The sequence below is a fragment of the Pseudophryne corroboree genome, chromosome 3 (genome assembly GCF_028390025.1).
Source record: "Pseudophryne corroboree isolate aPseCor3 chromosome 3, aPseCor3.hap2, whole genome shotgun sequence".
Lineage (NCBI taxonomy): Eukaryota > Metazoa > Chordata > Amphibia > Anura > Myobatrachidae > Pseudophryne > Pseudophryne corroboree.
This window is the reverse complement of record NC_086446.1, coordinates 440581215-440600351: the sequence shown is the minus strand read 5'-3', so window position 1 is coordinate 440600351 and position 19137 is coordinate 440581215. Positions and strand designations below refer to the sequence as shown.

General features: G+C 47.6%; 41 non-coding genes across 41 annotated transcripts; 22 read left to right on the top strand and 19 right to left on the bottom strand.

Annotated features, from left to right (window-relative positions):
• Nucleotides 1–163: 163 nt before the first annotated feature.
• Nucleotides 164–236, bottom strand: TRNAK-CUU (transfer RNA lysine (anticodon CUU)). The gene has a single exon. It is a non-coding gene; the product is annotated as a tRNA-Lys (tRNA).
• A 107-nt stretch (nt 237–343) lies between these two features.
• Nucleotides 344–414, top strand: TRNAG-GCC (transfer RNA glycine (anticodon GCC)). Its single transcript has one exon. It is a non-coding gene; the product is annotated as a tRNA-Gly (tRNA).
• A 654-nt stretch (nt 415–1068) lies between these two features.
• On the top strand, nt 1069–1139 carry TRNAG-GCC (transfer RNA glycine (anticodon GCC)). The gene has a single exon. It is a non-coding gene; the product is annotated as a tRNA-Gly (tRNA).
• Nucleotides 1140–2000: 861 nt separating this feature from the next.
• Nucleotides 2001–2073, bottom strand: TRNAK-CUU (transfer RNA lysine (anticodon CUU)). The gene has a single exon. It is a non-coding gene; the product is annotated as a tRNA-Lys (tRNA).
• A 107-nt stretch (nt 2074–2180) lies between these two features.
• On the top strand, nt 2181–2251 carry TRNAG-GCC (transfer RNA glycine (anticodon GCC)). Its single transcript has one exon. It is a non-coding gene; the product is annotated as a tRNA-Gly (tRNA).
• Nucleotides 2252–2741: 490 nt separating this feature from the next.
• On the bottom strand, nt 2742–2814 carry TRNAK-CUU (transfer RNA lysine (anticodon CUU)). Its single transcript has one exon. It is a non-coding gene; the product is annotated as a tRNA-Lys (tRNA).
• Nucleotides 2815–2921: 107 nt separating this feature from the next.
• Nucleotides 2922–2992, top strand: TRNAG-GCC (transfer RNA glycine (anticodon GCC)). The gene has a single exon. It is a non-coding gene; the product is annotated as a tRNA-Gly (tRNA).
• Nucleotides 2993–3663: 671 nt separating this feature from the next.
• On the top strand, nt 3664–3734 carry TRNAG-GCC (transfer RNA glycine (anticodon GCC)). Its single transcript has one exon. It is a non-coding gene; the product is annotated as a tRNA-Gly (tRNA).
• An 862-nt stretch (nt 3735–4596) lies between these two features.
• Nucleotides 4597–4669, bottom strand: TRNAK-CUU (transfer RNA lysine (anticodon CUU)). Its single transcript has one exon. It is a non-coding gene; the product is annotated as a tRNA-Lys (tRNA).
• Nucleotides 4670–4776: 107 nt separating this feature from the next.
• TRNAG-GCC (transfer RNA glycine (anticodon GCC)) lies at nt 4777–4847 on the top strand. The gene has a single exon. It is a non-coding gene; the product is annotated as a tRNA-Gly (tRNA).
• A 121-nt stretch (nt 4848–4968) lies between these two features.
• Nucleotides 4969–5041, bottom strand: TRNAL-CAA (transfer RNA leucine (anticodon CAA)). The gene has a single exon. It is a non-coding gene; the product is annotated as a tRNA-Leu (tRNA).
• A 296-nt stretch (nt 5042–5337) lies between these two features.
• TRNAK-CUU (transfer RNA lysine (anticodon CUU)) lies at nt 5338–5410 on the bottom strand. Its single transcript has one exon. It is a non-coding gene; the product is annotated as a tRNA-Lys (tRNA).
• Nucleotides 5411–5517: 107 nt separating this feature from the next.
• On the top strand, nt 5518–5588 carry TRNAG-GCC (transfer RNA glycine (anticodon GCC)). The gene has a single exon. It is a non-coding gene; the product is annotated as a tRNA-Gly (tRNA).
• An 861-nt stretch (nt 5589–6449) lies between these two features.
• Nucleotides 6450–6522, bottom strand: TRNAK-CUU (transfer RNA lysine (anticodon CUU)). The gene has a single exon. It is a non-coding gene; the product is annotated as a tRNA-Lys (tRNA).
• Nucleotides 6523–6640: 118 nt separating this feature from the next.
• On the top strand, nt 6641–6711 carry TRNAG-UCC (transfer RNA glycine (anticodon UCC)). The gene has a single exon. It is a non-coding gene; the product is annotated as a tRNA-Gly (tRNA).
• An 861-nt stretch (nt 6712–7572) lies between these two features.
• Nucleotides 7573–7645, bottom strand: TRNAK-CUU (transfer RNA lysine (anticodon CUU)). Its single transcript has one exon. It is a non-coding gene; the product is annotated as a tRNA-Lys (tRNA).
• A 107-nt stretch (nt 7646–7752) lies between these two features.
• Nucleotides 7753–7823, top strand: TRNAG-GCC (transfer RNA glycine (anticodon GCC)). Its single transcript has one exon. It is a non-coding gene; the product is annotated as a tRNA-Gly (tRNA).
• Nucleotides 7824–8313: 490 nt separating this feature from the next.
• Nucleotides 8314–8386, bottom strand: TRNAK-CUU (transfer RNA lysine (anticodon CUU)). Its single transcript has one exon. It is a non-coding gene; the product is annotated as a tRNA-Lys (tRNA).
• A 107-nt stretch (nt 8387–8493) lies between these two features.
• On the top strand, nt 8494–8564 carry TRNAG-GCC (transfer RNA glycine (anticodon GCC)). Its single transcript has one exon. It is a non-coding gene; the product is annotated as a tRNA-Gly (tRNA).
• An 860-nt stretch (nt 8565–9424) lies between these two features.
• On the bottom strand, nt 9425–9497 carry TRNAK-CUU (transfer RNA lysine (anticodon CUU)). Its single transcript has one exon. It is a non-coding gene; the product is annotated as a tRNA-Lys (tRNA).
• A 107-nt stretch (nt 9498–9604) lies between these two features.
• TRNAG-GCC (transfer RNA glycine (anticodon GCC)) lies at nt 9605–9675 on the top strand. The gene has a single exon. It is a non-coding gene; the product is annotated as a tRNA-Gly (tRNA).
• Nucleotides 9676–9794: 119 nt separating this feature from the next.
• Nucleotides 9795–9867, bottom strand: TRNAK-CUU (transfer RNA lysine (anticodon CUU)). Its single transcript has one exon. It is a non-coding gene; the product is annotated as a tRNA-Lys (tRNA).
• A 107-nt stretch (nt 9868–9974) lies between these two features.
• Nucleotides 9975–10045, top strand: TRNAG-GCC (transfer RNA glycine (anticodon GCC)). The gene has a single exon. It is a non-coding gene; the product is annotated as a tRNA-Gly (tRNA).
• Nucleotides 10046–10699: 654 nt separating this feature from the next.
• Nucleotides 10700–10770, top strand: TRNAG-GCC (transfer RNA glycine (anticodon GCC)). The gene has a single exon. It is a non-coding gene; the product is annotated as a tRNA-Gly (tRNA).
• An 861-nt stretch (nt 10771–11631) lies between these two features.
• On the bottom strand, nt 11632–11704 carry TRNAK-CUU (transfer RNA lysine (anticodon CUU)). The gene has a single exon. It is a non-coding gene; the product is annotated as a tRNA-Lys (tRNA).
• A 107-nt stretch (nt 11705–11811) lies between these two features.
• TRNAG-GCC (transfer RNA glycine (anticodon GCC)) lies at nt 11812–11882 on the top strand. Its single transcript has one exon. It is a non-coding gene; the product is annotated as a tRNA-Gly (tRNA).
• Nucleotides 11883–12743: 861 nt separating this feature from the next.
• TRNAK-CUU (transfer RNA lysine (anticodon CUU)) lies at nt 12744–12816 on the bottom strand. The gene has a single exon. It is a non-coding gene; the product is annotated as a tRNA-Lys (tRNA).
• Nucleotides 12817–12934: 118 nt separating this feature from the next.
• Nucleotides 12935–13005, top strand: TRNAG-GCC (transfer RNA glycine (anticodon GCC)). Its single transcript has one exon. It is a non-coding gene; the product is annotated as a tRNA-Gly (tRNA).
• Nucleotides 13006–13866: 861 nt separating this feature from the next.
• Nucleotides 13867–13939, bottom strand: TRNAK-CUU (transfer RNA lysine (anticodon CUU)). Its single transcript has one exon. It is a non-coding gene; the product is annotated as a tRNA-Lys (tRNA).
• A 107-nt stretch (nt 13940–14046) lies between these two features.
• Nucleotides 14047–14117, top strand: TRNAG-GCC (transfer RNA glycine (anticodon GCC)). Its single transcript has one exon. It is a non-coding gene; the product is annotated as a tRNA-Gly (tRNA).
• Nucleotides 14118–14607: 490 nt separating this feature from the next.
• Nucleotides 14608–14680, bottom strand: TRNAK-CUU (transfer RNA lysine (anticodon CUU)). The gene has a single exon. It is a non-coding gene; the product is annotated as a tRNA-Lys (tRNA).
• A 107-nt stretch (nt 14681–14787) lies between these two features.
• TRNAG-GCC (transfer RNA glycine (anticodon GCC)) lies at nt 14788–14858 on the top strand. Its single transcript has one exon. It is a non-coding gene; the product is annotated as a tRNA-Gly (tRNA).
• An 861-nt stretch (nt 14859–15719) lies between these two features.
• Nucleotides 15720–15792, bottom strand: TRNAK-CUU (transfer RNA lysine (anticodon CUU)). The gene has a single exon. It is a non-coding gene; the product is annotated as a tRNA-Lys (tRNA).
• A 107-nt stretch (nt 15793–15899) lies between these two features.
• On the top strand, nt 15900–15970 carry TRNAG-GCC (transfer RNA glycine (anticodon GCC)). The gene has a single exon. It is a non-coding gene; the product is annotated as a tRNA-Gly (tRNA).
• A 119-nt stretch (nt 15971–16089) lies between these two features.
• Nucleotides 16090–16162, bottom strand: TRNAK-CUU (transfer RNA lysine (anticodon CUU)). Its single transcript has one exon. It is a non-coding gene; the product is annotated as a tRNA-Lys (tRNA).
• Nucleotides 16163–16269: 107 nt separating this feature from the next.
• Nucleotides 16270–16340, top strand: TRNAG-GCC (transfer RNA glycine (anticodon GCC)). The gene has a single exon. It is a non-coding gene; the product is annotated as a tRNA-Gly (tRNA).
• A 654-nt stretch (nt 16341–16994) lies between these two features.
• Nucleotides 16995–17065, top strand: TRNAG-GCC (transfer RNA glycine (anticodon GCC)). The gene has a single exon. It is a non-coding gene; the product is annotated as a tRNA-Gly (tRNA).
• An 861-nt stretch (nt 17066–17926) lies between these two features.
• Nucleotides 17927–17999, bottom strand: TRNAK-CUU (transfer RNA lysine (anticodon CUU)). Its single transcript has one exon. It is a non-coding gene; the product is annotated as a tRNA-Lys (tRNA).
• Nucleotides 18000–18106: 107 nt separating this feature from the next.
• On the top strand, nt 18107–18177 carry TRNAG-GCC (transfer RNA glycine (anticodon GCC)). Its single transcript has one exon. It is a non-coding gene; the product is annotated as a tRNA-Gly (tRNA).
• A 490-nt stretch (nt 18178–18667) lies between these two features.
• TRNAK-CUU (transfer RNA lysine (anticodon CUU)) lies at nt 18668–18740 on the bottom strand. Its single transcript has one exon. It is a non-coding gene; the product is annotated as a tRNA-Lys (tRNA).
• A 107-nt stretch (nt 18741–18847) lies between these two features.
• Nucleotides 18848–18918, top strand: TRNAG-GCC (transfer RNA glycine (anticodon GCC)). The gene has a single exon. It is a non-coding gene; the product is annotated as a tRNA-Gly (tRNA).
• The last annotated feature ends 219 nt before the right edge of the window (nt 18919–19137 follow it).

Here is a 19137-nt window from a genome sequence, read left to right as displayed (position 1 = left end):
CGCCTGCCACTCGTGAGGCCCGGAATCGATTCCCGGCCAATGCAGTCCTGAGTTTTTGCTGATATGGCAGTGTATTTTGTGAAAGTGAGGACAGCCATTTGCGCTGTGGTGGTGCAAGTTGACAGTGTTCCACATACAATGGTACAGGAAAAGAAAAAACATCCGCCCAACGTGGGGCTCAAACCCATGACCCTGAGATTAAGAGTCTCATGCTCTACCGACTGAGCTAGCCAGGCTTGGTTGAGTATGTATGGAGGTGATGGCAAGGCAAGGCATCCTGACACTCCTGGTTTGTTTCATACACTAAAGTACACGAGTAAGTGTAAAATTAAGTATTTGTGGAGCATTAGTGGTTCAGTGGTAGAATTCTCGCCTGCCACGCGGGAGGCCCGGGTTCGATTTCCGGCCAATGCAGTGCTGATATGGCAGTGCATTTTGTGAAAGTGAGGACAGCCATTTGCGCTGTGGTGGGGCAAGTTGACAGTGTTCCACATACAATGGTACAGGAAAAGAAAAAAAACATCCACCCAATGTGGGGCTCGAACCCACGACCCTGAGATTAAGAGTCTCATGCTTTACCGACTGAGTTAGCAATGCTTGGTAACCGAGGAGTTGTGGTGATGGCAAGGCAAGGCATCCTGACTCTCCTGCTTTGTTTTGTACACTAAAGTACATGAGTAAGTCTAAAATTAAGCATCTGTGGATCATTGGTGGTTCAGTGGTAGAAATCTAGCCGGCCACGTGGGAGGCTGGGTTCAATTCCCGGTCAATACATTCCTGAGTTTTTGCTGATAGGGCAGTGCATTTTGTGAAAGTGAGGACAGCCATTTGCGCTGTGGTGATGCAAGTATACACTGTTCCACATACAATGGTAAAGGAAGAGAAAAAAACAACTGCCCAACATGGAGCTCAAATACATGACCCTAAGATTAATAGTCTTATGCTCTAGCGACTGTGCTAGTCGGGCTTGGTTACGTAGGCTTGAGGTGATGGCAAGGCATCCTGACACTCCTGCTTTATTTCATACACTAAAGTACACGAGTAAGTGTAAAATTAAGTACCTGTGGAGCATTGGTGGCTCAGTGGTAGAATTCTCGCCTGCCACGTGGGAGGCCCGGGTTCGATTCCCGGCCAATGCAGTCCTGAGTTTTTGCTGATATGGCAGTGCATTTTGTGAAAGTGAGGACAGCCATTTGCGCTGTGGTGGTGCAAGTTGACAGTGTTCCAAATACAATGGTACAGGAAAAGAAAAAAAACATCCCCCCAGTGTGGGGCTCGAACCCACGACCCTGAGATTAAGAGTCTCATGCTTTACCGACTGAGTTAGCAATGCTTGGTAACCGAGGAGTTGTGGTGATGGCAAGGCAAGGCATCCTGACTCTCCTGCTTTGTTTTGTACACTAAAGTACATGAGTAAGTCTAAAATTAAGCATCTGTGGATCATTGGTGGTTCAGTGGTAGAAATCTAGCCGGCCACGTGGGAGGCCGGGTTCAATTCCCGGTCAATACATTCCTGAGTTTTTGCTGATAGGGCAGTGCATTTTGTGAAAGTGAGGACAGCCATTTGCGCTGTGGTGATGCAAGTATACACTGTTCCACATACAATGGTAAAGGAAGAGAAAAAAACAACTGCCCAACATGGAGCTCAAATACATGACCCTAAGATTAATAGTCTTATGCTCTAGCGACTGTGCTAGTCGGGCTTGGTTACGTAGGCTTGGAGGTGATGGCAAGGCAAGGCATCCTGACACCCCTGCTTTGTTTTATACACTAAAGTACATGAGTAAGTGTAAAATTAGGCATCTGTGGAGCATTGGTGGTTCAGTGGTAGAATTCTCGCCTGCCACTCGTGAGGCCCGGAATCGATTCCCGGCCAATGCAGTCCTGAGTTTTTGCTGATATGGCAGTGTATTTTGTGAAAGTGAGGACAGCCATTTGCGCTGTGGTGGTGCAAGTTGACAGTGTTCCACATACAATGGTACAGGAAAAGAAAAAACATCCGCCCAACGTGGGGCTCGAACCCACGACCCTGAGATTAAGAGTCTCATGCTCTACCGGCTGAGCTAGCCAGACTTGGTTGAGAATGTATGGAGGTGATGGCAAGGCAAGGCATCCTGACACTCCTGCTTTGTTTCATACACTAAAGTACACGAGTAAGTGTAAAATTAAGTATTTGTGGAGCATTGGTGGTTCAGTGGTAGAATTCTCGCCTGCCACGCGGGGGGCCCGGGTTCGATTTCCGGCCAATGCAGTCCTGAATTTTTGCTGATATGGCAGTGCATTTTGTGAAAGTGAGGACGGCCATTTGCGCTGTGGTGGGGCAAGTTGACAGTGTTCCACATACAATGGTACAGGAAAAGAAAAAAAACATCCACCCAATGTGGGGCTCGAACCCACGACCCTGAGATTAAGAGTCTCATGCTTTACCGACTGAGTTAGCAATGCTTGGTAACCGAGGAGTTGTGGTGATGGCAAGGAAAGGCATCCTGACTCTCCTGCTTTGTTTTGTACACTAAAGTACATGAGTAAGTCTAAAATTAAGCAACTGTGGATCATTGGTGGTTCAGTTGTAGAAATCTAGCCGGCCACGTGGGAGGCCGGGTTCAATTCCCGGTCAGTACATTCCTGAGTTTTTGCTGATAGGGCAGTGCATTTTGTGAAAGTGAGGACAACCATTTGCGCTGTGGTGGTGCAAGTATACAGTGTTCCACATACAATGGTACAGGAAAAGAAAAAACATCCGCCCAACGTGTGGCTCGAACCCACGACCCTGAGATTAAGAGTCTCATGCTCTACCGACTGAGCTAGCCAGGCTTGGTTGAGAATGTATGGAGGTGATGGCAAGGCAAGGCATCCTGACACTCCTGCTTTATTTCATACACTAAAGTACACGAGTAAGTGTAAAATTAAGTATCCGTGGAGCATTGGTGGTTCAGTGGTAGAATTCTCGCCTGCCACGCGGGAGGCCCGGGTTTGATTCCTGGCCAATGCAGTGCTGAGTCTTTGCTGATAAGGCAGTGCATTTTGTGAAAGTGAGGACAGCCATTTGCGCTGTGGTGGGGCAAGTTGACAGTGTTCCACATACAATGGTACAGGAAAATAAAAAAAAGCATCCGCCCAATGTGGGGCTCGAACCCACGACCCTGAGATTAAGAGTCTCATGCTTTACCGACTGAGTTAGCAATGCTTGGTAACCGAGGAGTTGTGGTGATGGCAAGGCAAGGCATCCTGACTCTCCTGCTTTGTTTTGTACACTAAAGTACATGAGTAAGTCTAAAATTAAGCATCTGTGGATCATTGGTGGTTCAGTGGTAGAAATCTAGCCGGCCACGTGGGAGGCCGGGTTCAATTCCCGGTCAATACATTCCTGAGTTTTTGCTGATAGGGCAGTGCATTTTGTGAAAGTGAGGACAGCCATTTGCGCTGTGGTGGTGCAAGTATACAGTGTTCCACATACAATGGTACAGGAAAAGTAAAAACATCCGCCCAACGTGTGGCTCGAACCCACGACCCTGAGATTAAGAGTCTCATGCTCTACCGACTCAGATAGCCAGGCTTGGTTGAGAATGTATGGAGGTGATGGCAAGGCAAGGCATCCTGACACTCCTGCTTTATTTCATACACTAAAGTACACGAGTAAGTGTAAAATTAAGTATCCGTGGAGCATTGGTGGTTCAGTGGTAGAATTCTCGCCTGCCACGCGGGAGGCCCGGGTTCGATTCCCGGCCAATGCAGAGCTGAGTCTTTGCTGATATGGCAGTGCATTTTGTGAAAGTGAGGACAGCCATTTGCGCTGTGGTGGGGCAAGTTGACAGTGTTCCACATACAATGGTACAGGAAAATAAAAAAAAGCATCCGCCCAATGTGGGGCTCGAACCCACGACCCTGAGATTAAGAGTCTCATGCTTTACCGACTGAGTTAGCAGTGCTTGGTAACCGAGGAGTTGTGGTGATGGCAAGGCAAGGCATCCTGACTCTCCTGCTTTGTTTTGTACACTAAAGTACATGAGTAAGTCTAAAATTAAGCATCTGTGGATCATTGGTGGTTCAGTGGTAGAAATCTAGCCGGCCACGTGGGAGGCCGGGTTCAATTCCCGGTCAATACATTCCTGAGTTTTTGCTGATAGGGCAGTGCATTTTGTGAAAGTGAGGACAGCCATTTGCGCTGTGTTGATGCAAGTATACACTGTTCCACATACAATGGTAAAGGAAGAGAAAAAAACAACTGCCCAACATGGAGCTCAAATACATGACCCTAAGGTTAATAGTCTTATGCTCTAGCGACTGTGCTAGTCGGGCTTGGTTACGTAGGCTTGGAGGTGATGGCAAGGCAAGGCATCCTGACACTCCTGCTTTGTTTTATACACTAAAGTACATGAGTAAGTGTAAAATTAGGCATCTGTGGAGCATTGGTGGTTCAGTGGTAGAATTCTCGCCTGCCACTCGTGAGGCCCGGAATCGATTCCCGGCCAATGCAGTCCTGAGTTTTAGCTGATATGGCAGTGTATTTTGTGAAAGTGAGGACAGCCATTTGCGCTGTGGTGGTGCAAGTTGACAGTGTTCCACATACAATGGTACAGGAAAAGAAAAAACATCCACCAAACGTGGGGCTCGAACCCACGACCCTGAGATTAAGAGTCTCATGCTCTACCGACTGAGCTAGCCAGGCTTGGTTGAGAATGTATAAAGGTGATGGCAAGGCAAGGCATCCTGACACTCCTGCTTTATTTCATACACTAAAGTACACGAGTAAGTGTAAAGTTAAGTATCTGTGGAGCATTGGTGGTTCAGTGGTAGAATTCTCGCCTGCCACGCGGGAGGCCCGGGTTCGATTTCCGGCCAATGCAGTCCTGAATTTTTGCTGATATGGCAGTGCATTTTGTGAAAGTGAGGACAGCCATTTGCGCTGTGGTGGTGCAAGTTGACAGTGTTCCACATACAATGGTACAGGAAAAGAAAAAAAACATCCGCCCAATGTGGGGCTCGAACCCACGACCCTGAGATTTTGAGTCTCATGCTTTACCGACTGAGTTAGCAATGCTTGGTAACCGAGGAGTTGTGGTGATGGCAAGGCAAGGCATCCTGACTCTCCTGCTTTGTTTTGTACACTAAAGTACATGAGTAAGTCTAAAATTAAGCATCTGTGGATCATTGGTGGTTCAGTGGTAGAAATCTAGCCGGCCACGTGGGAGGCCGGGTTCAATTCCCGGTCAATACATTCCTGAGTTTTTGCTGATAGGGCAGTGCATTTTGTGAAAGTGAGGACAGCCATTTGCGCTGTGGTGGTGCAAGTATACAGTGTTCCACATACAATGGTACAGAAAAAGAAAAAACATCCGCCCAACGTGGGGCTCGAACCCACGACCCTGAGATTAAGAGTCTCATGCTCTACCGACTGAGCTAGCCAGGCTTGGTTGAGAATGTATGGAGGTGATGGCAAGGCAAGGCATCCTGACACTCCTGCTTTATTTCATACACTAAAGTACACGAGTAAGTGTAAAATTAAGTATCTGTGGAGCATTGGTGGTTCAGTGGTAGAATTCTCGCCTGCCACGCGGGAGGCCTGGGTTCGATTCCCGGCCAATGCAGTCCTGAGTTTTTGCTGATATGGCAGTGCATTTTGTGAAAGTGAGGACAGCCATTTGCGCTGTGGTGGGGCAAGTTGACAGTGTTCCAAATACAATGGTACAGGAAAAGAAAAAAAACATCCACCCAATGTGGGGCTCGAACCCACGACCCTGAGATTAAGAGTCTCATGCTTTACCGACTGAGTTAGCAATGCTTGGTAACCGAGGAGTTGTGGTGATGGCAAGGCAAGGCATCCTGACTCTCTTGCTTTGTTTTGTACACTAAAGTACATGAGTAAGTCTAAAATTAAGCATCTGTGGATCATTGGTGGTTCAGTGGTAGAAATCTAGCCGGCCACGTGGGAGGCCGGGTTCAATTCCCGGTCAATACATTCCTGAGTTTTTGCTGATAGGGCAGTGCATTTTGTGAAAGTGAGGACAGCCATTTGCGCTGTGGTGATGCAAGTATACACTGTTCCACATACAATGGTACAGGAAGAGAAAAAAACAACTGCCCAACATGGAGCTCAAATACATGACCCTAAGATTAATAGTCTTATGCTCTAGCAACTGTGCTAGTCGGGCTTGGTTACGTAGGCTTGGAGGTGATGGCAAGGCAAGGCATCCTGACACTCCTGCTTTGTTTTATACACTAAAGTACATGAGTAAGTGTAAAATTAGGCATCTGTGGAGCATTGGTGGTTCAGTGGTAGAATTCTCGCCTGCCACGCGTGAGGCCCGGAATCGATTCCCGGCCAATGCAGTCCTGAGTTTTTGCTGATATGGCAGTGTATTTTGTGAAAGTGAGGACAGCCATTTGCGCTGTGGTGGTGCAAGTATACAGTGTTCCACATACAATGGTACAGGAAAAGAAAAAACATCCGCCCAATGTGGGGCTCGAACCCACGACCCTGAGATTAAGAGTCTCATGCTCTACCGACTGAGCTAGCCAGGCTTGGTTGCAAATGTATGGAGGTGATGGTGATGGCAAGGCAAGGCAAGGCATCCTGACACTCCTGCTTTGTTTCATACACTAAAGTACACGAGTAAGTGTAAAATTAAGTACCTGTGGAGCATTGGTGGTTCAGTGGTAGAATTCTCGCCTTCCACGCGGGAGGCCCGGGTTCGATTCCCGGCCAATGCAGTCCTGAGTTTTTGCTGATATGGCAGTGCATTTTGTGAAAGTGAGGACAGCCATTTGCGCTGTGGTGGTGCAAGTTGACAGTGTTCCAAATACAATGGTACAGGAAAAGAAAAAAAACATCCGCCCAATGTGGGGCTCGAACCCACGACCCTGAGATTAAGAGTCTCATGCTTTACCGACTGAGTTAGCAATGCTTGGTAACCGAGGAGTTGTGGTGATGGCAAGGCAAGGCATCCTGACTCTCCTGCTTTGTTTTGTACACTAAAGTACATGAGTAAGTCTAAAATTAAGCATCTGTGGATCATTGGTGGTTCAGTGGTAGAAATCTAGCCGGCCACGTGGGAGGCCGGGTTCAATTCCCGGTCAATACATTCCTGAGTTTTTGCTGATAGGGCAGTGCATTTTGTGAAAGTGAGGACAGCCATTTGCGCTGTGGTGATGCAAGTATACACTGTTCCACATACAATGGTAAAGGAAGAGAAAAAAACAACTGCCCAACATGGAGCTCAAATACATGACCCTAAGATTAATAGTCTTATGCTCTAGCGACTGTGCTAGTCGGGCTTGGTTACGTAGGCTTGGAGGTGATGGCAAGGCAAGGCATCCTGACACTCCTGCTTTGTTTTATACACTAAAGTACATGAGTAAGTGTAAAATTAGGCATCTGTGGAGCATTGGTGGTTCAGTGGTAGAATTCTCGCCTGCCACTCGTGAGGCCCGGAATCGATTCCCGGCCAATGCAGTCCTGAGTTTTTGCTGATATGGCAGTGTATTTTGTGAAAGTGAGGACAGCCATTTGCGCTGTGGTGGTGCAAGTTGACAGTGTTCCACATACAATGGTACAGGAAAAGAAAAAACATCCGCCCAACGTGGGGCTCGAACCCACGACCCTGAGATTAAGAGTCTCATGCTCTACCGACTGAGCTAGCCAGGCTTGGTTGAGAATGTATGGAGGTGATGGCAAGGCAAGGCATCCTGACACTCCTGCTTTGTTTCATACACTAAAGTACACGAGTAAGTGTAAAATTAAGTATTTGTGGAGCATTGGTGGTTCAGTGGTAGAATTCTCGCCTGCCACGCGGGAGGCCCGGGTTCGATTTCCGGCCAATGCAGTCCTGAATTTTTGCTGATATGGCAGTGCATTTTGTGAAAGTGAGGACAGCCATTTGCGCTGTGGTGGGGCAAGTTGACAGTGTTCCACATACAATGGTACAGGAAAAGAAAAAAAACATCCACCCAATGTGGGGCTCGAACCCACGACCCTGAGATTAAGAGTCTCATGCTTTACCGACTGAGTTAGCAATGCTTGGTAACCGAGGAGTTGTGGTGATGGCAAGGAAAGGCATCCTGACTCTCCTGCTTTGTTTTGTACACTAAAGTACATGAGTAAGTCTAAAATTAAGCATCTGTGGATCATTGGTGGTTCAGTTGTAGAAATCTAGCCGGCCACGTGGGAGGCCGGGTTCAATTCCAGGTCAATACATTCCTGAGTTTTTGCTGATAGGGCAGTGCATTTTGTGAAAGTGAGGACAACCATTTGCGCTGTGGTGGTGCAAGTATACAGTGTTCCACATACAATGGTACAGGAAAGGAAAAAGCATCCGCCCAACGTGGGGCTCGAACCCACGACCCTGAGATTAAGAGTCTCATGCTCTACCGACTGAGCTAGCCAGGCTTGGTTGAGAATGTATGGAGGTGATGGCAAGGCAAGGCATCCTGACACTCCTGCTTTGTTTCATACACTAAAGTACACGAGTAAGTGTAAAATTAAGTACCTGTGGAGCATTGGTGGTTCAGTGGTAGAATTCTCGCTTGCCACGCGGGAGGCCCGGGTTCGATTCCCGGCCAATGCAGTCCTGAGTTTTTGCTGATATGGCAGTGCATTTTGTGAAAGTGAGGACAGCCATTTGCGCTGTGGTGGTGCAAGTTGACAGTGTTCCAAATACAATGGTACAGAAAAGAAAAAAAACATCCGCCCAATGTGGGGCTCGAACCCACGACCCTGAGATTAAGAGTCTCATGCTTTACCGACTGAGTTAGCAATGCTTGGTAACCGAGGAGTTGTGGTGATGGCAAGGCAAGGCATCCTGACTCTCCTGCTTTGTTTTGTACACTAAAGTACATGAGTAAGTCTAAAATTAAGCATCTGTGGATCATTGGTGGTTCAGTGGTAGAAATCTAGCCGGCCACGTGGGATGCCGGGTTCAATTCCCGGTCAATACATTCCTGAGTTTTTGCTGATAGGGCAGTGCATTTTGTGAAAGTGAGGACAGCCATTTGCGCTGTGGTGATGCAAGTATACACTGTTCCACATACAATGGTAAAGGAAGAGAAAAAAACAACTGCCCAACATGGAGCTCAAATACATGACCCTAAGATTAATAGTCTTATGCTCTAGCGACTGTGCTAGTCGGGCTTGGTTACGTAGGCTTGGAGGTGATGGCAAGGCAAGGCATCCTGACACTCCTGCTTTGTTTTATACACTAAAGTACATGAGTAAGTGTAAAATTAGGCATCTGTGGAGCATTGGTGGTTCAGTGGTAGAATTCTCGCCTGCCACTCGTGAGGCCCGGAATCGATTCCCGGCCAATGCAGTCCTGAGTTTTTGCTGATATGGCAGTGTATTTTGTGAAAGTGAGGACAGCCATTTGCGCTGTGGTGGTGCAAGTTGACAGTGTTCCACATACAATGGTACAGGAAAAGAAAAAACATCCGCCCAACGTGGGGCTCGAACCCACGACCCTGAGATTAAGAGTCTCATGCTCTACCGACTGAGCTAGCCAGGCTTGGTTGAGAATGTATGGAGGTGATGGCAAGGCAAGGCATCCTGACACTCCTGCTTTGTTTCATACACTAAAGTACACGAGTAAGTGTAAAATTAAGTACCTGTGGAGCATTGGTGGTTCAGTGGTAGAATTCTCACCTGCCACGCGGGAGGCCCGGGTTCGATTCCCGGCCAATGCAGTCCTGAGTTTTTGCTGATATGGCAGTGCATTTTGTGAAAGTGAGGACAGCCATTTGCGCTGTGGTGGGGCAAGTTGACAGTGTTCCACATACAATGGTACAGGAAAAGAAAAAACATCCGCCCAACGTGGGGCTCAAACCCATGACCCTGAGATTAAGAGTCTCATGCTCTACCGACTGAGCTAGCCAGGCTTGGTTGAGAATGTATGGAGGTGATGGCAAGGCAAGGCATCCTGACACTCCTGGTTTGTTTCATACACTAAAGTACACGAGTAAGTGTAAAATTAAGTATTTGTGGAGCATTGGTGGTTCAGTGGTAGAATTCTCGCCTGCCACGCGGGAGGCCCGGGTTCGATTTCCGGCCAATGCAGTGCTGATATGGCAGTGCATTTTGTGAAAGTGAGGACAGCCATTTGCGCTGTGGTGGGGCAAGTTGACAGTGTTCCACATACAATGGTACAGGAAAAGAAAAAAAACATCCACCCAATGTGGGGCTCGAACCCACGACCCTGAGATTAAGAGTCTCATGCTTTACCGACTGAGTTAGCAATGCTTGGTAACCGAGGAGTTGTGGTGATGGCAAGGCAAGGCATCCTGACTCTCCTGCTTTGTTTTGTACACTAAAGTACATGAGTAAGTCTAAAATTAAGCATCTGTGGATCATTGGTGGTTCAGTGGTAGAAATCTAGCCGGCCACGTGGGAGGCCGGGTTCAATTCCCGGTCAATACATTCCTGAGTTTTTGCTGATAGGGCAGTGCATTTTGTGAAAGTGAGGACAGCCATTTGCGCTGTGGTGATGCAAGTGTACACTGTTCCACATACAATGGTAAAGGAAGAGAAAAAAACAACTGCCCAACATGGAGCTCAAATACATGACCCTAAGATTAATAGTCTTATGCTCTAGCGACTGTGCTAGTCGGGCTTGGTTACGTAGGCTTGAGGTGATGGCAAGGCATCCTGACACTCCTGCTTTATTTCATACACTAAAGTACACGAGTAAGTGTAAAATTAAGTACCTGTGGAGCATTGGTGGCTCAGTGGTAGAATTCTCGCCTGCCACGTGGGAGGCCCGGGTTCGATTCCCGGCCAATGCAATCCTGAGTTTTTGCTGATATGGCAGTGCATTTTGTGAAAGTGAGGACAGCCATTTGCGCTGTGGTGGTGCAAGTTGACAGTGTTCCAAATACAATGGTACAGGAAAAGAAAAAAAACATCCCCCCAATGTGGGGCTCGAACCCACGACCCTGAGATTAAGAGTCTCATGCTTTACCGACTGAGTTAGCAATGCTTGGTAACCGAGGAGTTGTGGTGATGGCAAGGCAAGGCATCCTGACTCTCCTGCTTTGTTTTGTACACTAAAGTACATGAGTAAGTCTAAAATTAAGCATCTGTGGATCATTGGTGGTTCAGTGGTAGAAATCTAGCCGGCCACGTGGGAGGCCGGGTTCAATTCCCGGTCAATACATTCCTGAGTTTTTGCTGATAGGGCAGTGCATTTTGTGAAAGTGAGGACAGCCATTTGCGCTGTGGTGATGCAAGTATACACTGTTCCACATACAATGGTAAAGGAAGAGAAAAAAACAACTGCCCAACATGGAGCTCAAATACATGACCCTAAGATTAATAGTCTTATGCTCTAGCGACTGTGCTAGTCGGGCTTGGTTACGTAGGCTTGGAGGTGATGGCAAGGCAAGGCATCCTGACACCCCTGCTTTGTTTTATACACTAAAGTACATGAGTAAGTGTAAAATTAGGCATCTGTGGAGCATTGGTGGTTCAGTGGTAGAATTCTCGCCTGCCACTCGTGAGGCCCGGAATCGATTCCCGGCCAATGCAGTCCTGAGTTTTTGCTGATATGGCAGTGTATTTTGTGAAAGTGAGGACAGCCATTTGCGCTGTGGTGGTGCAAGTTGACAGTGTTCCACATACAATGGTACAGGAAAAGAAAAAACATCCGCCCAACGTGGGGCTCGAACCCACGACCCTGAGATTAAGAGTCTCATGCTCTACCGACTGAGCTAGCCAGGCTTGGTTGAGAATGTATGGAGGTGATGGCAAGGCAAGGCATCCTGACACTCCTGCTTTGTTTCATACACTAAAGTACACGAGTAAGTGTAAAATTAAGTATTTGTGGAGCATTGGTGGTTCAGTGGTAGAATTCTCGCCTGCCACGCGGGGGGCCCGGGTTCGATTTCCGGCCAATGCAGTCCTGAATTTTTGCTGATATGGCAGTGCATTTTGTGAAAGTGAGGACAGCCATTTGCGCTGTGGTGGGGCAAGTTGACAGTGTTCCACATACAATGGTACAGGAAAAGAAAAAAAACATCCACCCAATGTGGGGCTCGAACCCACGACCCTGAGATTAAGAGTCTCATGCTTTACCGACTGAGTTAGCAATGCTTGGTAACCGAGGAGTTGTGGTGATGGCAAGGAAAGGCATCCTGACTCTCCTGCTTTGTTTTGTACACTAAAGTACATGAGTAAGTCTAAAATTAAGCAACTGTGGATCATTGGTGGTTCAGTTGTAGAAATCTAGCCGGCCACGTGGGAGGCCGGGTTCAATTCCCGGTCAATACATTCCTGAGTTTTTGCTGATAGGGCAGTGCATTTTGTGAAAGTGAGGACAGCCATTTGCGCTGTGGTGATGCAAGTATACACTGTTCCACATACAATGGTACAGGAAGAGAAAAAAACAACTGCCCAACATGGAGCTCAAATACATGACCCTAAGATTAATAGTCTTATGCTCTAGCAACTGTGCTAGTCGGGCTTGGTTACGTAGGCTTGGAGGTGATGGCAAGGCAAGGCATCCTGACACTCCTGCTTTGTTTTATACACTAAAGTACATGAGTAAGTGTAAAATTAGGCATCTGTGGAGCATTGGTGGTTCAGTGGTAGAATTCTCGCCTGCCACGCGTGAGGCCCGGAATCGATTCCCGGCCAATGCAGTCCTGAGTTTTTGCTGATATGGCAGTGTATTTTGTGAAAGTGAGGACAGCCATTTGCGCTGTGGTGGTGCAAGTATACAGTGTTCCACATACAATGGTACAGGAAAAGAAAAAACATCCGCCCAATGTGGGGCTCGAACCCACGACCCTGAGATTAAGAGTCTCATGCTCTACCGACTGAGCTAGCCAGGCTTGGTTGCAAATGTATGGAGGTGATGGTGATGGCAAGGCAAGGCAAGGCATCCTGACACTCCTGCTTTGTTTCATACACTAAAGTACACGAGTAAGTGTAAAATTAAGTACCTGTGGAGCATTGGTGGTTCAGTGGTAGAATTCTCGCCTGCCACGCGGGAGGCCCGGGTTCGATTCCCGGCCAATGCAGTCCTGAGTTTTTGCTGATATGGCAGTGCATTTTGTGAAAGTGAGGACAGCCATTTGCGCTGTGGTGGTGCAAGTTGACAGTGTTCCAAATACAATGGTACAGGAAAAGAAAAAAAACATCCGCCCAATGTGGGGCTCGAACCCACGACCCTGAGATTAAGAGTCTCATGCTTTACCGACTGAGTTAGCAATGCTTGGTAACCGAGGAGTTGTGGTGATGGCAAGGCAAGGCATCCTGACTCTCCTGCTTTGTTTTGTACACTAAAGTACATGAGTAAGTCTAAAATTAAGCATCTGTGGATCATTGGTGGTTCAGTGGTAGAAATCTAGCCGGCCACGTGGGAGGCCGGGTTCAATTCCCGGTCAATACATTCCTGAGTTTTTGCTGATAGGGCAGTGCATTTTGTGAAAGTGAGGACAGCCATTTGCGCTGTGGTGATGCAAGTATACACTGTTCCACATACAATGGTAAAGGAAGAGAAAAAAACAACTGCCCAACATGGAGCTCAAATACATGACCCTAAGATTAATAGTCTTATGCTCTAGCGACTGTGCTAGTCGGGCTTGGTTACGTAGGCTTGGAGGTGATGGCAAGGCAAGGCATCCTGACACTCCTGCTTTGTTTTATACACTAAAGTACATGAGTAAGTGTAAAATTAGGCATCTGTGGAGCATTGGTGGTTCAGTGGTAGAATTCTCGCCTGCCACTCGTGAGGCCCGGAATCGATTCCCGGCCAATGCAGTCCTGAGTTTTTGCTGATATGGCAGTGTATTTTGTGAAAGTGAGGACAGCCATTTGCGCTGTGGTGGTGCAAGTTGACAGTGTTCCACATACAATGGTACAGGAAAAGAAAAAACATCCGCCCAACGTGGGGCTCGAACCCACGACCCTGAGATTAAGAGTCTCATGCTCTACCGACTGAGCTAGCCAGGCTTGGTTGAGAATGTATGGAGGTGATGGCAAGGCAAGGCATCCTGACACTCCTGCTTTGTTTCATACACTAAAGTACACGAGTAAGTGTAAAATTAAGTATTTGTGGAGCATTGGTGGTTCAGTGGTAGAATTCTCGCCTGCCACGTGGGAGGCCCGGGTTCGATTTCCGGCCAATGCAGACCTGAATTTTTGCTGATATGGCAGTGCATTTTGTGAAAGTGAGGACAGCCATTTGCGCTGTGGTGGGGCAAGTTGACAGTGTTCCACATACAATGGTACAGGAAAAGAAAAAAAACATCCACCCAATGTGGGGCTCGAACCCACGACCCTGAGATTAAGAGTCTCATGCTTTACCGACTGAGTTAGCAATGCTTGGTAACCGAGGAGTTGTGGTGATGGCAAGGAAAGGCATCCTGACTCTCCTGCTTTGTTTTGTACACTAAAGTACATGAGTAAGTCTAAAATTAAGCATCTGTGGATCATTGGTGGTTCAGTTGTAGAAATCTAGCCGGCCACGTGGGAGGCCGGGTTCAATTCCAGGTCAATACATTCCTGAGTTTTTGCTGATAGGGCAGTGCATTTTGTGAAAGTGAGGACAACCATTTGCGCTGTGGTGGTGCAAGTACACAGTGTTCCACATACAATGGTACAGGAAAGGAAAAAGCATCCGCCCAACGTGGGGCTCGAACCCACGACCCTGAGATTAAGAGTCTCATGCTCTACCGACTGAGCTAGCCAGGCTTGGTTGAGAATGTATGGAGGTGATGGCAAGGCAAGGCATCCTGACACTCCTGCTTTGTTTCATACACTAAAGTACACGAGTAAGTGTAAAATTAAGTACCTGTGGAGCATTGGTGGTTCAGTGGTAGAATTCTCGCCTGCCACGCGGGAGGCCCGGGTTCGATTCCCGGCCAATGCAGTCCTGAGTTTTTGCTGATATGGCAGTGCATTTTGTGAAAGTGAGGACAGCCATTTGCGCTGTGGTGGTGCAAGTTGACAGTGTTCCAAATACAATGGTACAGAAAAGAAAAAAAAACATCCGCCCAATGTGGGGCTCGAACCCACGACCCTGAGATTAAGAGTCTCATGCTTTACCGACTGAGTTAGCAATGCTTGGTAACCGAGGAGTTGTGGTGATGGCAAGGCAAGGCATCCTGACTCTCCTGCTTTGTTTTGTACACTAAAGTACATGAGTAAGTCTAAAATTAAGCATCTGTGGATCATTGGTGGTTCAGTGGTAGAAATCTAGCCGGCCACGTGGGATGCCGGGTTCAATTCCCGGTCAATACATTCCTGAGTTTTTGCTGATAGGGCAGTGCATTTTGTGAAAGTGAGGACAGCCATTTGCGCTGTGGTGATGCAAGTATACACTGTTCCACATACAATGGTAAAGGAAGAGAAAAAAACAACTGCCCAACATGGAGCTCAAATACATGACCCTAAGATTAATAGTCTTATGCTCTAGCGACTGTGCTAGTCGGGCTTGGTTACGTAGGCTTGGAGGTGATGGCAAGGCAAGGCATCCTGACACTCCTGCTTTGTTTTATACACTAAAGTACATGAGTAAGTGTAAAATTAGGCATCTGTGGAGCATTGGTGGTTCAGTGGTAGAATTCTCGCCTGCCACTCGTGAGGCCCGGAATCGATTCCCGGCCAATGCAGTCCTGAGTTTTTGCTGATATGGCAGTGTATTTTGTGAAAGTGAGGACAGCCATTTGCGCTGTGGTGGTGCAAGTTGACAGTGTTCCACATACAATGGTACAGGAAAAGAAAAAACATCCGCCCAACGTGGGGCTCGAACCCACGACCCTGAGATTAAGAGTCTCATGCTCTACCGACTGAGCTAGCCAGGCTTGGTTGAGAATGTATGGAGGTGATGGCAAGGCAAGGCATCCTGACACTCCTGCTTTGTTTCATACACTAAAGTACACGAGTAAGTGTAAAATTAAGTACCTGTGGAGCATTGGTGGTTCAGTGGTAGAATTCTCGCCTGCCACGCGGGAGGCCCGGGTTCGATTCCCGGCCAATGCAGTCCTGAGTTTTTGCTGATATGGCAGTGCATTTTGTGAAAGTGAGGACAGCCATTTGCGCTGTGGTGGTGCAAGTTGACAGTGTTCCACATACAATGGTACAGGAAAAGAAAAAACATCCGCCCAACGTGGGGCTCAAACCCATGACCCTGAGATTAAGAGTCTCATGCTCTACCGACTGAGCTAGCCAGGCTTGGTTGAGAATGTATGGAGGTGATGGCAAGGCAAGGCATCCTGACACTCTTGGTTTGTTTCATACACTAAAGTACACGAGTAAGTGTAAAATTAAGTATTTGTGGAGCATTGGTGGTTCAGTGGTAGAATTCTCGCCTGCCACGCGGGAGGCCCGGGTTCGATTTCCGGCCAATGCAGTGCTGATACGGCAGTGCATTTTGTGAAAGTGAGGACAGCCATTTGCGCTGTGGTGGGGCAAGTTGACAGTGTTCCACATACAATGGTACAGGAAAAGAAAAAAAACATCCACCCAATGTGGGGCTCGAACCCACGACCCTGAGATTAAGAGTCTCATGCTTTACCGACTGAGTTAGCAATGCTTGGTAACCGAGGAGTTGTGGTGATGGCAAGGCAAGGCATCCTGACTCTCCTGCTTTGTTTTGTACACTAAAGTACATGAGTAAGTCTAAAATTAAGCATCTGTGGATCATTGGTGGTTCAGTGGTAGAAATCTAGCCGGCCACGTGGGAGGCCGGGTTCAATTCCCGGTCAATACATTCCTGAGTTTTTGCTGATAGGGCAGTGCATTTTGTGAAAGTGAGGACAGCCATTTGCGCTGTGGTGATGCAAGTGTACACTGTTCCACATACAATGGTAAAGGAAGAGAAAAAAACAACTGCCCAACATGGAGCTCAAATACATGACCCTAAGATTAATAGTCTTATGCTCTAGCGACTGTGCTAGTCGGGCTTGGTTACGTAGGCTTGAGGTGATGGCAAGGCATCCTGACACTCCTGCTTTATTTCATACACTAAAGTACACGAGTAAGTGTAAAATTAAGTACCTGTGGAGCATTGGTGGCTCAGTGGTAGAATTCTCGCCTGCCACGTGGGAGGCCCGGGTTCGATTCCCGGCCAATGCAGTCCTGAATTTTTGCTGATATGGCAGTGCATTTTGTGAAAGTGAGGACAGCCATTTGCGCTGTGGTGGTGCAAGTTGACAGTGTTCCAAATACAATGGTACAGGAAAAGAAAAAAAACATCCCCCCAATGTGGGGCTCGAACCCACGACCCTGAGATTAAGAGTCTCATGCTTTACCGACTGAGTTAGCAATGCTTGGTAACCAAGGAGTTGTGGTGATGGCAAGGCAAGGCATCCTGACTCTCCTGCTTTGTTTTGTACACTAAAGTACATGAGTAAGTCTAAAATTAAGCATCTGTGGATCATTGGTGGTTCAGTGGTAGAAATCTAGCCGGCCACGTGGGAGGCCGGGTTCAATTCCCGGTCAATACATTCCTGAGTTTTTGCTGATAGGGCAGTGCATTTTGTGAAAGTGAGGACAGCCATTTGCGCTGTGGTGATGCAAGTATACACTGTTCCACATACAATGGTAAAGGAAGAGAAAAAAACAACTGCCCAACATGGAGCTCAAATACATGACCCTAAGATTAATAGTCTTATGCTCTAGCGACTGTGCTAGTCGGGCTTGGTTACGTAGGCTTGGAGGTGATGGCAAGGCAAGGCATCCTGACACCCCTGCTTTGTTTTATACACTAAAGTACATGAGTAAGTGTAAAATTAGGCATCTGTGGAGCATTGGTGGTTCAGTGGTAGAATTCTCGCCTGCCACTCGTGAGGCCCGGAATCGATTCCCGGCCAATGCAGTCCTGAGTTTTTGCTGATATGGCAGTGTATTTTGTGAAAGTGAGGACAGCCATTTGCGCTGTGGTGGTGCAACTTGACAGTGTTCCACATACAATGGTACAGGAAAAGAAAAAACATCCGCCCAACGTGGGGCTCGAACCCACGACCCTGAGATTAAGAGTCTCATGCTCTACCGACTGAGCTAGCCAGGCTTGGTTGAGAATGTATGGAGGTGATGGCAAGGCAAGGCATCCTGACACTCCTGCTTTGTTTCATACACTAAAGTACACGAGTAAGTGTAAAATTAAGTATTTGTGGAGCATTGGTGGTTCAGTGGTAGAATTCTCGCCTGCCACGCGGGGGGCCCGGGTTCGATTTCCGGCCAATGCAGTCCTGAATTTTTGCTGATATGGCAGTGCATTTTGTGAAAGTGAGGACAGCCATTTGCGCTGTGGTGGGGCAAGTTGACAGTGTTCCACATACAATGGTACAGGAAAAGAAAAAAAACATCCACCCAATGTGGGGCTCGAACCCACGACCCTGAGATTAAGAGTCTCATGCTTTACCGACTGAGTTAGCAATGCTTGGTAACCGAGGAGTTGTGGTGATGGCAAGGAAAGGCATCCTGACTCTCCTGCTTTGTTTTGTACACTAAAGTACATGAGTAAGTCTAAAATTAAGCAACTGTGGATCATTGGTGGTTCAGTTGTAGAAATCTAGCCGGCCACGTGGGAGGCCGGGTTCAATTCCCGGTCAATACATTCCTGAGTTTTTGCTGATAGGGCAGTGCATTTTGTGAAAGTGAGGACAGCCATTTGCGCTGTGGTGGCGCAAGTATACAGTGTTCCACATACAATGGTACAGGAAAAGAAAAAACATCCGCCCAACGTGTGGCTCGAACCCACGACCCTGAGATTAAGAGTCTCATGCTCTACCGACTGAGCTAGCCAGGCTTGGTTGAGAATGTATGGAGGTGATGGCAAGGCAAGGCATCCTGACACTCCTGCTTTATTTCATACACTAAAGTACACGAGTAAGTGTAAAATTAAGTATCCGTGGAGCATTGGTGGTTCAGTGGTAGAATTCTTGCCTGCCACGCGGGAGGCCCGGGTTTGATTCCTGGCCAATGCAGTGCTGAGTCTTTGCTGATATGGCAGTGCATTTTGTGAAAGTGAGGACAGCCATTTGCGCTGTGGTGGGGCAAGTTGACAGTGTTCCACATACAATGGTACAGGAAAAGAAAAAAAAGCATCCGCCCAATGTGGGGCTCGAACCCACGACCCTGAGATTAAGAGTCTCATGCTTTACCGACTGAGTTAGCAATGCTTGGTAACCGAGGAGTTGTGGTGA